Source organism: Filicampus tigris, chromosome 16 (genome assembly GCF_054856515.1).
Source record: "Filicampus tigris isolate MCC_2025a chromosome 16, RoL_Ftig_1.0, whole genome shotgun sequence".
Classification (NCBI taxonomy): domain Eukaryota; kingdom Metazoa; phylum Chordata; class Actinopteri; order Syngnathiformes; family Syngnathidae; genus Filicampus; species Filicampus tigris.
The window spans coordinates 5,092,990-5,105,070 of NC_141232.1; the positions used below are offsets into that span (position 1 = coordinate 5,092,990).

The 12,081-nt window shown below is 40.8% G+C and overlaps 1 long non-coding RNA gene across 2 annotated transcripts in view; it reads left to right on the forward strand.

Annotated features, from left to right (window-relative positions):
• The window catches only part of LOC147134270 (uncharacterized), an 83,403-nt gene that overhangs the window by 56,513 nt on the left and 14,809 nt on the right, over positions 1-12,081 (forward strand). The window lies entirely within an intron of this gene.

Sequence of the window (12,081 nt, forward strand, 5' to 3'; positions counted from 1 at the left end):
TTCATATGAAATCCGACTTAATTGGCTCTTTATTCGAAGAAGCAGCGAGACAAGGACACAGGTGAGCAATCGGTTCAGGAAGTCAAACGGCATCTGCCGCTTGTGTGTTTAATTAGTTGGCTCTATTTTAAGGAGCGAAAGGCAGAGACGAGGCTCTTCCGGGTGGAATTCGTTCACCTCACAAGCAAGGTTGGGTATGGATGTTTCCCAACCGTGATTGAGCCAAGGCACATCATTGATAAAAGAACAATCTCATGGCAGAACGACCAAAATGTCACGAAAACGGAATTCACAGTTAATGTATCTACAGTACTTAAAATAGTAGTGCGCTTAATTGTTCACTATATGCCACTGGCATAGATAGATGAGCAAGGATAAATTATATGTGAACCAATTTGCGGCACACCTGATCGTCTCGCACCCTTCACTGATCGGGAATCACTGCCGTAATCGAATAAGGATGAAGGCATCACGTTTTAGCCGAATCGAGCTCATTGGCTTGATTATTGATGATGGAGGCTTTTGTGTGCCAAGGAATGTGTGAATAAAAAAAAAAACCCTGCAACCTAATCTCTCATGGGGCACATTTCATTTCTCAGCTCTTCTTATCACACCTTTCACGACTTGTGCCAAAGCACACTTTGCAGGCAGCTTTCTTTTTTTTTTTTTTTTTTTTTCACATGTGGGTGGGGGCGGGCTTCCTCTGATTTATGTGCAGTCGTCACGGCGATCGCATCTCTCGGCCGCTCTTTGTCTCTCTTGCGGTGAAAAGGACAGGAAGTGTGTGGCAGCAGTGCAGGAAGCGGCTTACTTATTCATCAGGTTTGGCGGGGATTTCTGCTGGATGATGAATGGCGAGCGGACGCCCGAGCCGGGTCGTGTGGGTAAATAATGTAACAGGCCCCCATGATGCATTGTGATGCCGAGCTACAGGTGTTTGCTCAAACTCGCTCAGACCTAGCTTGCGGATGTTTGCATGCAATTTATTTGGCAAGCGCCATTCTAACTTCTGAGTTTTTTCGTTTTTTGTAATCAATGTTTGTAATGTAAGGAGTTCTATTTAAGGCTTTGACTTGGCCGGTAGCGATCACAACCGTGCAAGTCAACTGTGAAAGATTAAATCTGCGATATAGAGAAACCATTGAAAACATTTAAAAAAAATAATTTTACACCTTCCACACATTTAAACGTGTTAAAACATATTTTTGAACACACTGTATTTGAAGACAAAAAAAAAAAACATTTGCAAGCATATAAAATCTATTGGACGTCTTGTAATGTCTGTGTGCATGCCTTTAAGAGGCGGGGCTGTTGGAAAGTCTGCCTGTGAGTGTCTGGGTGAGAGCTGTGACCAACAGCAGCTCCTGCGTGAGTGTGCTCATTGTGTAATAACCGCCTCAAAAGGGTACCAGTGACCGTGGCTCTCCTCTCCCACATGCGAGAGTTTTGTTCTGATTTTTTTTTTTTAATCTGTTAGTTCTAAATAGTTTGTAGAGCAGATTTGAAAATACTTTGTAATTTTTTATTTGTTGTATTTTAAAAAAAAAATTTTTTACTATTAGTTTTAATATTTTTAAATATATTGTCAAGTGGAAGATAAAAAAAGGTCATCTACTTTCAACTTTTTTTTGTATTTTTAAAAGCCATTTTTATTTTTTTTTAACAATTTTTTTTTTTTTTCAATTTTAGTTTTAGTTATTTCGCTCGTTTTCGTTAACTATAATATCCTTCCTCAGTATACTCTACGGTAAAAAAATTCCTTTAGTGAAATTGTATATGTTCAAAATTTGGCAGGGAAGAGCAGTGATAAACCATTCCAAATTTGAATGATGAATACATTTACCAAGTATATAAAATGAGATTTCATAATTGTACTAAATCAAGGCGTTCTCTCCACTCTCAAATACGTTGGGTGCGTCTGCTCGATAGGCTGAAACCACACCCAGCTCAGCTGTCAGCTGTCAATCCAATTTACAAAAACATAATACAGATGTTAAACGGAGGCCGGCTCTTCCGCCCCCGCTCTTGTGCAGTCACTGCCTCCTTGCAGTCGCTGTATTTGATGAAGAGAGAAAAAGAAATAGTTCCAAAAAAAAAACGACAGAACCATCCTACCATCAGCATCTACAGGAGTGGAAATGTAGCTCTAATGCAGCAGGAGGAGGTGGACAGCCAGCTATTAAGGCTAAGCGAGGGCCTGGGGTCCACTCAAGTTTTACACTCCTACTCAGAGTATTCCTCACACACACACGCACACACACACACACATGCGCGCGCAGGCAGCCTCTTAACCTCCTGTTCCTGCTCCGTTCCGTCTGAACTCTTCTCTCAGCGCTGAGACGAGCAGACTCAAGGAAACGCTTCATTTAAATGTACATAATTTGCTGTGGAAGGCTCACTCTTGGTCTCGCTGTTCCCCCGTGGCGCCGCAACAGCAGCAGCTCGGGGGAGACAGACGGAGGGAAGGGATCTTTTTTCTTTTTTTCCCCCCCCTTTCATCCCGTGAGGAATGCAGTGGCCCGGACACAAGTACTGGCTGGTAAAAGGCAGAGAGGGGAGGGGTCGGGGAGGTGGCGGTGGCGGTGGAGAAGCGGCAGGTACGCTGGACGTTCATTCCCCCAACCCCCCGGAGACTTTTCATGCCAACACCTGTTTCCGTCTCTTTTGGCCACCGCAGTTTATAGACTGGAAATAATGCGGCGCTGCGCATCCGCGCACAGTCCGTGTTTTGTTATCAGCACCCTCCTGGCCTTCCATGCTTTCTGGTAAATTGATGATTAAACATCAAGATGTGTCAGTTGATTGATGTTACAGGTGCGTAATAATGGCGGTTGTTCCAGAATGGATTGGTGACAAGTTGTAAAACCACTTAGCTGCTCAAAACGTGAAAAAAAGATCACTTTTCAATGAGTAAAGATGACTTTGTATTATACAAAATGCCACGGGATTCTTGTCAGAACCTTTTTTTTTTTTTTTTAACAAAGTTAAATCATCTCGACACTAAAAATATATATATTTGCAAAATAAAAACATACTGGATGTCACTTTCCAACTAGTTTAAGTACTTTTTGTCCAACGTTTTACCAAATTCTCCCAAAGAACAAACTCATTTCATCTTAAAGCTAAATTAATTACATATTTGTTATTATTTCCTAAATCATCCTAAATTCGTCACATTAGGTTTTGCAGATTGATTGTGTATTTTTATCGCAACTGTTTTCTTAGTAGAACTCAAAACAGGTAATCCAATGACCAGCGTGTTTTGGATTTGTAAGTAATAAAACATTTGTTACTGCCAACTTTTGAGCATCTTTCTTACACAATCCTAAAAATAAAAATGATTTCATTTTTCGTTTTTGTTCCCGTCACCACTATTGTTGCTGAAATTTCGCCATTTTGGTGCTGATGAAGTTTAAAGCTTCTCTAATACTGTCCTATTAGCTTCTGAGCTATTTTGTACCCAATCCTACAATTCTTTAAACTCCAAATAGGCGGATCAGATTGTGCAATTCTTTCACATCCCGAGTTTAAACTTTTTAAGATTTAGCGACATTTTTTGGGACAAAATCCCACACTATAAATAGCACACTTTCAAATGTAAGTGAGCAGCCAAATAATCAATTATATGGCAAAAATCATGCGGCCCCGTAGTGAGAACCAAAGTAATAAATACTTGGTGGGGCGATGGAACCGATTGATCTGAGTGGAAAGAGGAAGACAGGATTGGAAATTGGAGGAGAGTGAAAAGTGACTTTGGCCTTTGTCAAAGTCGACACTCGACCTTTTCGCATTCGGGCAGGTGATTGCGTTGCGCTCATGGCGTACGGGCTGTGTACGAGACGTGCGGCGGAATTCTTTGGGGGATTTAGCGTAGACGCCCTGACCCATATTAGGCAGAGCTTTGAGTGTTTGTTCTGCCTGGGAGCGTTCCGCGACTGAACAAAGACAACAAATCCCTCCGACTGCATTGGAGTCCCCATCATTTTCCTATAATGAGTCAACAAGGAGACATGCTAGAGACCTAAAATGTGCTTTTTTGTAGAGGGCGAAACAAACTCCCTTAACACATATTGTACCGTAGAGGGCAGTTTGCATTTGTTTCTAGTTTAATTTAGCTATGTAGTCTGTGTCAATGGGTAGAATGTCTGTCATGCTTTTGTCAAAATAGCCAAAGGATGACAAAAAAAAAAATGAGCCCTGCCTTTCAATTGAGTCTGTTAATGCTAATGCTAAATAGCACCTACGTTGCGACGCTTAACGGTTTAAGTAATAGATTGAACGTGTGTAGCAACACATGTAGACAGAAAATATAACAATATTCAGTCTATATTTTTTTATTCTCTGCATTGATATTAGTGCCGTACTGATGAGCTGAGAGTAGTTGAGATTTCTCAATCAATAGTATATCCATCTGTCTTATACTGCTCCCAGGCGGCCGAGGTAGTCACAAAACGGATTCAACTTTTATCTAAAGGCTCCACTGTACAAGCGTTTTGACGCTTTGCTTTTTTTTTTTTTTTTTAAATGAAGTGTTGGTGTGCCTGGAGCTATTAAATATACACAGATAAAACTAGTTTTTTTTATGGCATTCCCAAAAGGTTCCAGAATATTTAGTGACATTTAAGTCAACGTTTACGCCTGCACGTTGGCATAAATGTCAATGCCTTTGTTTTGTTTATCCAAGTTTTGGCTTGTCAAACTGTTTTCTCCTTTATATCAGCTGAATTTATCTCTTATTTCCATTTGGCGTGTTGTTGCGTGCTATTTTTTTCGGCGAGACTTTACTTCACTCTCGGTCAACATCAATGTTTGCAGTAAGCATTTCTGTTGCTTGGATAACTTGTATTTCAGTAGATTTAGTAGGATTTCTGTCATTTATGGAGATTCAACAGTATTTGGGTAATTTGGGACGTATTTGAATATATCTAAGAGTATTTCAGTAGATTTAAGACTATTTGGGTAACATTTATTGCATATTTCACAGACAGAGTATTTAGATAACTTTTTGCAAGTATTTGAGTACAGTACTTTACAGGTTGCTTTATAGCGTCCACCTTCCCCTAACTTATTTCCGCTGCAACTTTCAGGCTCAATTAGCTTCAGCAAATCATTTGGCCTTTTGGCTCCGGCGGCGGCGCTCACCCCGTTTGCCAAACTTTTGCCGGGCGCCATGGCAACCGCGTGACACGGTGACATTTTCAGCCGGCGGCGTTTATCACCTCGCGCACTCCCCGCTGTGTTTGCCTCTGACATTTTGGAAACGGGACGGAGTCGGCGCCGGGTGCCACTTTGGCTCAGGCGCCTCTCCTGGCGCCACCTTGTTTATTTTTTTTTGGGGGGGGGGGGGATTTTTGCTTATAATGGAACACAAGTATAGGGAAGCGAGTGTATATTGTTTTGCACATGTATGTGGATCAGTCACGCGTTGCCTCGCGGCGTCAGCTTGGCGGCTTCGTACATACAGATGCTGCCGGGGGGTTCTCCATTATGGAAGCATTAAGAGTATAACTATGAAAATGAATAAGTCATAATATTTATGCCACATTGAGTGCATGCGTAAAAATTAATGCGTGCGTGTTTGTTGGGGGTGTGCAGACGCACGTTTAGGCCCGCAGCCGAGTAATTGAAAATTGAATAGAAGAGTGAAGTTGTGGGCTCATGGCCTAATTCGGCAGATGGCTCACTGAACGTCTCCATGGAACCAGTTCTTCCAATGTGTGTGTGTGTGTGTGGGTGGGGGGGTGCGTGTGTATGTTTAAATCAAGACAAAGACTCCTCCGAAGTGTCCTCTTAACGATTTTTGGTTAGATGAGGATCGGCACAGGAAGCTCATGTTGGGTTGTCTTATTGATAGTTGTTCCGCTTGTTTTTTTTTGTGTTTTTTTTTTTTTTTCCCCTGTTCCTCTCACGCCCTCTTTTACTTCTCGGCTTGGCTTCACCTTCACACACTCAGCACTTCCTCTTCCTCTTCTCAGCCTGTCAGCAGGTTAATGATTTCACTTTCACACTTCACCCTGCCTAATTGTTTTTTTTTTTTTTTCTTTGTCTTGTCTACTTGACTTTTTGAGACCATGTTGAGGTTAAGATTCAAGTTCAGCTCAAATGCTGGACTTTTTCAACCCTCGTCAATCAAACTGGAGTACATGCCATCTTTTTTGCCCCCTATATTTGTGGCTTTTATTTATTTATTCATGATTAGGTGCTGACTCCTTATCTGATAAAAGGCTGGAGTTGAATTGTAAAGTCACGGTTTTATTTATGGAACATGTACACATCTGGGGACATTTTCCATTGAACTCTTTCAATGCCAGCCATTTTTGAACAAAGTGAACCTATTGATTGCCAACCAATTTAGAGTGATCTTTCAAAGGCATACGTTGTGTTTTCACAAGGTTTTTGCGAAAAGAAATTTTATACACAACAGTGCCTTTTTTGCCCATAATTTTTGCTTTAGCAACGCCTCAAACATCTTCTATAAAATACCAACAGCAACAATACAATTTTACAAACTATTTCCACACTATTTAGTAGTAGTAGTAGTATTTAATAGTGTGTGTGTGTGTATGTGTTAAAATTAGCGATTACCTTCTGTCTCCAATAAGTTGCCTGGTGGTTTTTCAAAATAGAAAAAACTCTATGCTCATGCTACTACTCTATTTTTGCTATGCATGTAACACAATAATGTTTCCAGCAACAGGCCTTTGAGGAGAATCAGTATGTTGCTGCCACTTAGAGCTGCCACGATGGTGGCGCCATCATGCACCTTGTGTGTAAACAAGCCTCGCAATAGGATAATAGACACACTTAAACGATGATAGTAGTCAATCCCCGCGTAAAAGAGCCTAATGGGAATATCTGAAGTGTGTGTTTGTGCACGGGCAAGTATGTGACAGGCCACGGGAACATATGGCACCACAGGAGAATAATGAAGTTGTCTTCTTGCACTGGCACATCTCCAGAGGTCACGTGAATGTTCCTGTATGACACTACAGCATATGGGCCATGCACGCATGCGCGTGCCGTACGTGTGTGTACGTAAATGTGCGCAGCTGTGTGCATTAGCACACAGTTTTTTTTTGTTTTGTTTTTTTAGTACAGCTCTGGAGAAAAATAGGAGACCAAAATAACAAGGAAAAGAAGCCCCATGACTTTAAAGCTGAGGCCTTAAGTGTGATTTCGGTTTCCTTTTTCATGATGATGAAGCCTCGTTTTATATACGTTGAGATTTTTTTTCAATCAATCAAATTTGGCATTGGCAAATTTGGGGTCTTAACAACACTTGAGATTTGTCATATTTTCAACACATTTATTTTCACTTTGCTCCGTTTTTATCTGCAGCTCCCAAATTGAAAAAAATGTTCAAAAAAGTCAGTCAACGTATCAGTTTGTTATTTTCATTTTTATTTATTTTATTTTTTTAAACAATCCATTGTGTGCTGCTGTAAAACCTGAATTTCCCCTTGGGCGACTTTTAAGGGACTATTTTGTCTTCTCTTCCTCGCTTCTCCATGGCAACACACGTGTCTGCATGCGTTCATCATACACGCCTGTTGCCACTATTGTCGGAGCCCTCCTCCACACCTCCCGTGGTGGCGCTCTCCTGCCCGGAGCAGGTGAGACAAGGCGGTAATGATGCGCCACGCGACCGCCCAAACGCAGCGGGAGTGAGCTCGCTAAATTTGGAGAGTTCCTATGTGACACGCAGAATACTCATTTTTGTGCGAAAATCTGGATCTTAGATTTGGTTCACCCTTCTCTTGATTCATACGTAGAAATACTTCCAGTGTCTTGGGCTGGATTAACACTGCAAGCCCAATTCTGATTTTGTCTAATGATTGTGGGTGATGCATTCCAGACCCACCTGCCATGTGGCCTACGGTGTATTCTCATTCCTCTGTCGGAACAGCAACTATGACAACAGCTCAGTTGGCTACCGTGCCTGCCTGTTCTTACTCGTAACACATCCACTGCCTTTGACGTATTTATTTGTCTTTTCACAGTCCGGCCATTCGATCCCCAAATTTTTCACTTTTTTTTTTTTCAAACGTTATTGTTAAAGAGGCTCTGGAAGTGTCTTGACAGTCAATGAGTTAATGCACTGCATCTCATGCAGTAGACCTCAGTGCTGCCAGATACTACACTAAAGGCATATAACTCTAAATGTGTACTTGTCTCTATACTGTAAAAACCCATTGAAAAATCAATTGGTTAAAAATTTGAGATAATGTGGAGGCACAAATGATGACCCGACATATACAGTAATGTTGGATTCAGAATGAGCATAGCTTTATTGTTATTGTACCACAAGGTGCAGTGAATGAGAACAGACACAAGCCGTTCAAGAGACATAGAAAAACAATGACCATCCACCAGGGCGAAACAGAACGGGGAAATCCAATCCACATTTTTTAAAGTGACACTGCTGATGGCTGAATGAATGCAAAGGCAGGGCCCCCTATTGGAGTGGGGGTTTTCTTCTTTAGAGTTCTGATTTTTTTTTTTCTCCTTCAGAACCTTCACCATGCCGCTTTCAGTTGTCCTCTCTCCTGGACACAAGTACACGCTACATGCGTGTACTTGCACTTGGCTGCAATCAGAGTTAGACAGCGCGAGCTCAATACCTCCCACGGCTCTAACCGAGGGGGTCAATTTGCAGATGAAGACGGCAAATAACTTCCATTGCTTGCACGTTGGAGATGTACTCAACAACCCTTAAGCCAAGTGTAAATAAACGTATTGAGTATGTGCAATTCCGCTGTTCAACACCATATTAAGACGACAAAGATAAGCAATCTCCTGGGGATGAACCTGTTCATTCTTTTCAATGTTTGATCTTCAAAACAAAAACTGGGCCTGAAGAGAAATGGCCGTTAAAGCCCAATGGAAAAATGCTCGCCGATTAAGATCATTTGAGCCGATTTAAGAAAATCTGAAACTCGCAGACCGTTTTCATGAACCACTTTGCGTGTCGTATTTCTAAATCGGTTGCAAGGTTCTTTAGCAAAGCTAAAAGGATTTTAAAAATAAAGATGGGATCGACGGTAATTTAATTTTGAGAGTATTTATTTAGCAAATCACAAAAGTAAAAACCAAAATAAAAACAAATAACATGAGAAAATCACACTCTGGCTGTTCCTTCCTGGCGGACGTACGCCGTAACGTAACGCAATTAATTTCCTGTTTACATGTGCGTGTAGCCTTATTCAAACTGCGGCGCAAAGTCGCTTATTTCCAGACTCGTATGTGACAGTGCTGCCGCACACTCAAGCGAAAGGTTTGATATTTGTTAAACCTGTAAACCTTTTAGCCCTGTTAGGAGCTTCTTTCCATGGGGACACACCAAAAAATAAAAGGTCAAGAATGCACTCAGTCCGCTGAAGGAGAAAAGGAGCAGTGGATGTTTGTTTGGAGAGTTTTTATCCGCTCTTTCGGTTTTCTTCTCCAGAGAATGCGGCGCTGCAACATGTGAGAATCGCGTGGTGGTGATAGTTGGTGTGTTTTTGTGCAAGGGCGGAGGACAGGAAGTGGGAGGTGAGAAACACTCAGTGCGTTTCATGCTGTTTGTGTCCACAGCTTGTAGACTTGGCGCCATTGCGCTCGAGTCGCAGAGACACGTGTAGGGTTGGAAGGTTGGAGGTCCCACGTTAAAACTTGGAATTCAACCGAAATGCAGTGACAATTCGGTATGAAAATGGAGCAGCAATCCAGACAAAGGGGATTGTGTTTCCCTTCCATTTATTCCTTTATTTATTTTTGTATTCTTTGTGTCGGTAAGAGTAATGGCGACGTTAGCAAGAACTACTTAAAAAAACATTTGATTTGTTTTGGAGGTTTACTACTAATGACAGCTACTTCCCTTTTCCCATTCATGCCCGCTATGCTAACATGCTAATGTTGCCGTACTGTTACATGTTGTTTCATGATGGCCCAACTCTTGGAATTGATAAGTTCCATTTCCTTTTTTGGAATTTCCACTAAGTTGACGGATGTCCTGGAACAAAAAGGTTGACAGTATTCATACCACGGCAGTTAAAATGGAATCTTTTTTTCTTTTAAATACACTTATCATATTGTCCGCATCTTGTTTGAACTAATCACAGTATTATAGACTTTGTACAAAATCCCCCTAACGTCACTAAAGGAACAGAATGCAGACACAAAAATAATTATTCTTTGTAAAGAGGATGCAGTGCTTTACAAGTCAAAAATTGCCAATTTAAAAGCGTTTAATTAAATGTGGATATTTAAACGCAACATGATATCCATCCCCTGAGGTTGATTATCTATTATATTTCCCCGCAGAGCAGCCGTACCGAGTTAATTTTGCCACACAGCGATCACAGAAGGTGTTTTACTTGGCTTTAAAAAAATAAATAAATAAATAAATAAAGCCTTAGTCTTAATTGCATCCACCTCATCTGTCCGCAAACTCCAGACCAGACTTCCACTTTATTATTGGCACAGACTGACTCATCCGCTCCCTTCTGCTTGGCTGCTATTGTGTGCATCATTAACTTATTGGCTTTGTTGCCTTTTCAGTGCTATCGCCCAGCACTGGGAACCACTCCTGTATTGCAAAACAGTTCATGCAATACAAAAGGAAACAGTTCCCAGTTGTCTTACTAACGCGTCTGTGAAAAAAAAAAATACCCCAATAATCCACCAGGTGCAGCGCTGGGAGATGTCTTAATGTTTGGGTTTGATATGATCGTATTTTCATGTAGTCCAACCGTCGCTTGGAAATGGCAGATCTTCACCCAGCCTAGCCTCCAGGTCATGGGTGGAGAAATTATGTTTGAGGGCATACATTTGTGGTATTGTGTAATTGTTTTTTTAGATAGTTAGCTAATGAGAGATTTACTTGGGTGTATAGTTTTGAAAAATGTGCCTTTTTGTTTATAAGCAATTTCAAAATACATTTTCCATAGTTTCTCCCTTTTAAATATATTGGTGCCTTGAGATACATAACTTTACCTTTGTCTGTTTGCGTAACGCTAACATAATGGAAAACGCCGTCTACTCGCCAGCGAACAGCATCGATGTCGCATTGTTGCAATGCGGATATTTGAACACAAACGATGCAGCAACACATATAGGCAGACAATGTAACACTACTCAGAAATACATTTCCTTTATCCTCTCTCAAGTCAAACAACCAGAAGGCATTGCAATAAATTCATTATGATGCTCAGACTGTTTATTTCTTTACATTCTATTCAATTACATTGATCAACATTTTTTTCCAATTTTTTTGTTTTTAATGAGGGATGCAAGTAAACGTTTTTAGATGAATTTCATGCTTTTTTTCTCTAGCACAACTGGTTTTCATGATAATATAATTTAATGTGTCATATAGTGTAGTACATTGACTAATATTTATGAATTAGGGGTCAGGTTCAGCAAAAGATGGATTTTTTTGGGTTTATGGGAAACATAACTATAAATTGCAACGTATGATAAAATCTGCATTGCACAAGCTTTTATAAGTCAAACTTCAATACAAAAAAATGAAAATATTGCAAAACCTGATGTACCCTTTTTTTTTTTTTAATATTAACTTTAAAAATGCATTTCGGGACACACAAAGCCATCTCTGATTAGAATTTGCTGTTGACCAGTGTCATGTTTTAAAAAAAAAAAAAAAAAATTCAATATTTCCAGTGCTATTTTCCGTATTAAAAACACACGACAATAAACGTTGTCACTTTTTGAGGGAGGCTCAAGCGAACTGATGTCATTCCCGTTATTTCCAAGCATTTCCAAGGCACCGCTGTTTTTGAAGATACTGCCTGATTACCATTTTGAACTTTGCATGCAGCTGCCGCCTCACCTCAAGTGACTTCCGAGGGTATTTTTAGTGCACCCTGTGGGCAGGTGATTTTTTTTTTTTTTTGGGTGCCAGCGTCTACACAATTAGTGAACAAAGGCTAGAGACGTGGAGCGAAGTGGATGAAATGACAAAGCCAGCAAGCTCCCGTAAGAGCAGAATATTGCCGAGCCGTGTCACATCCCATTCCTGGCGGTCCTGAAGAATGTCCAGTCCTTGACGCTTGTCCAATCCAAGATGCTCCAGCTTCACGC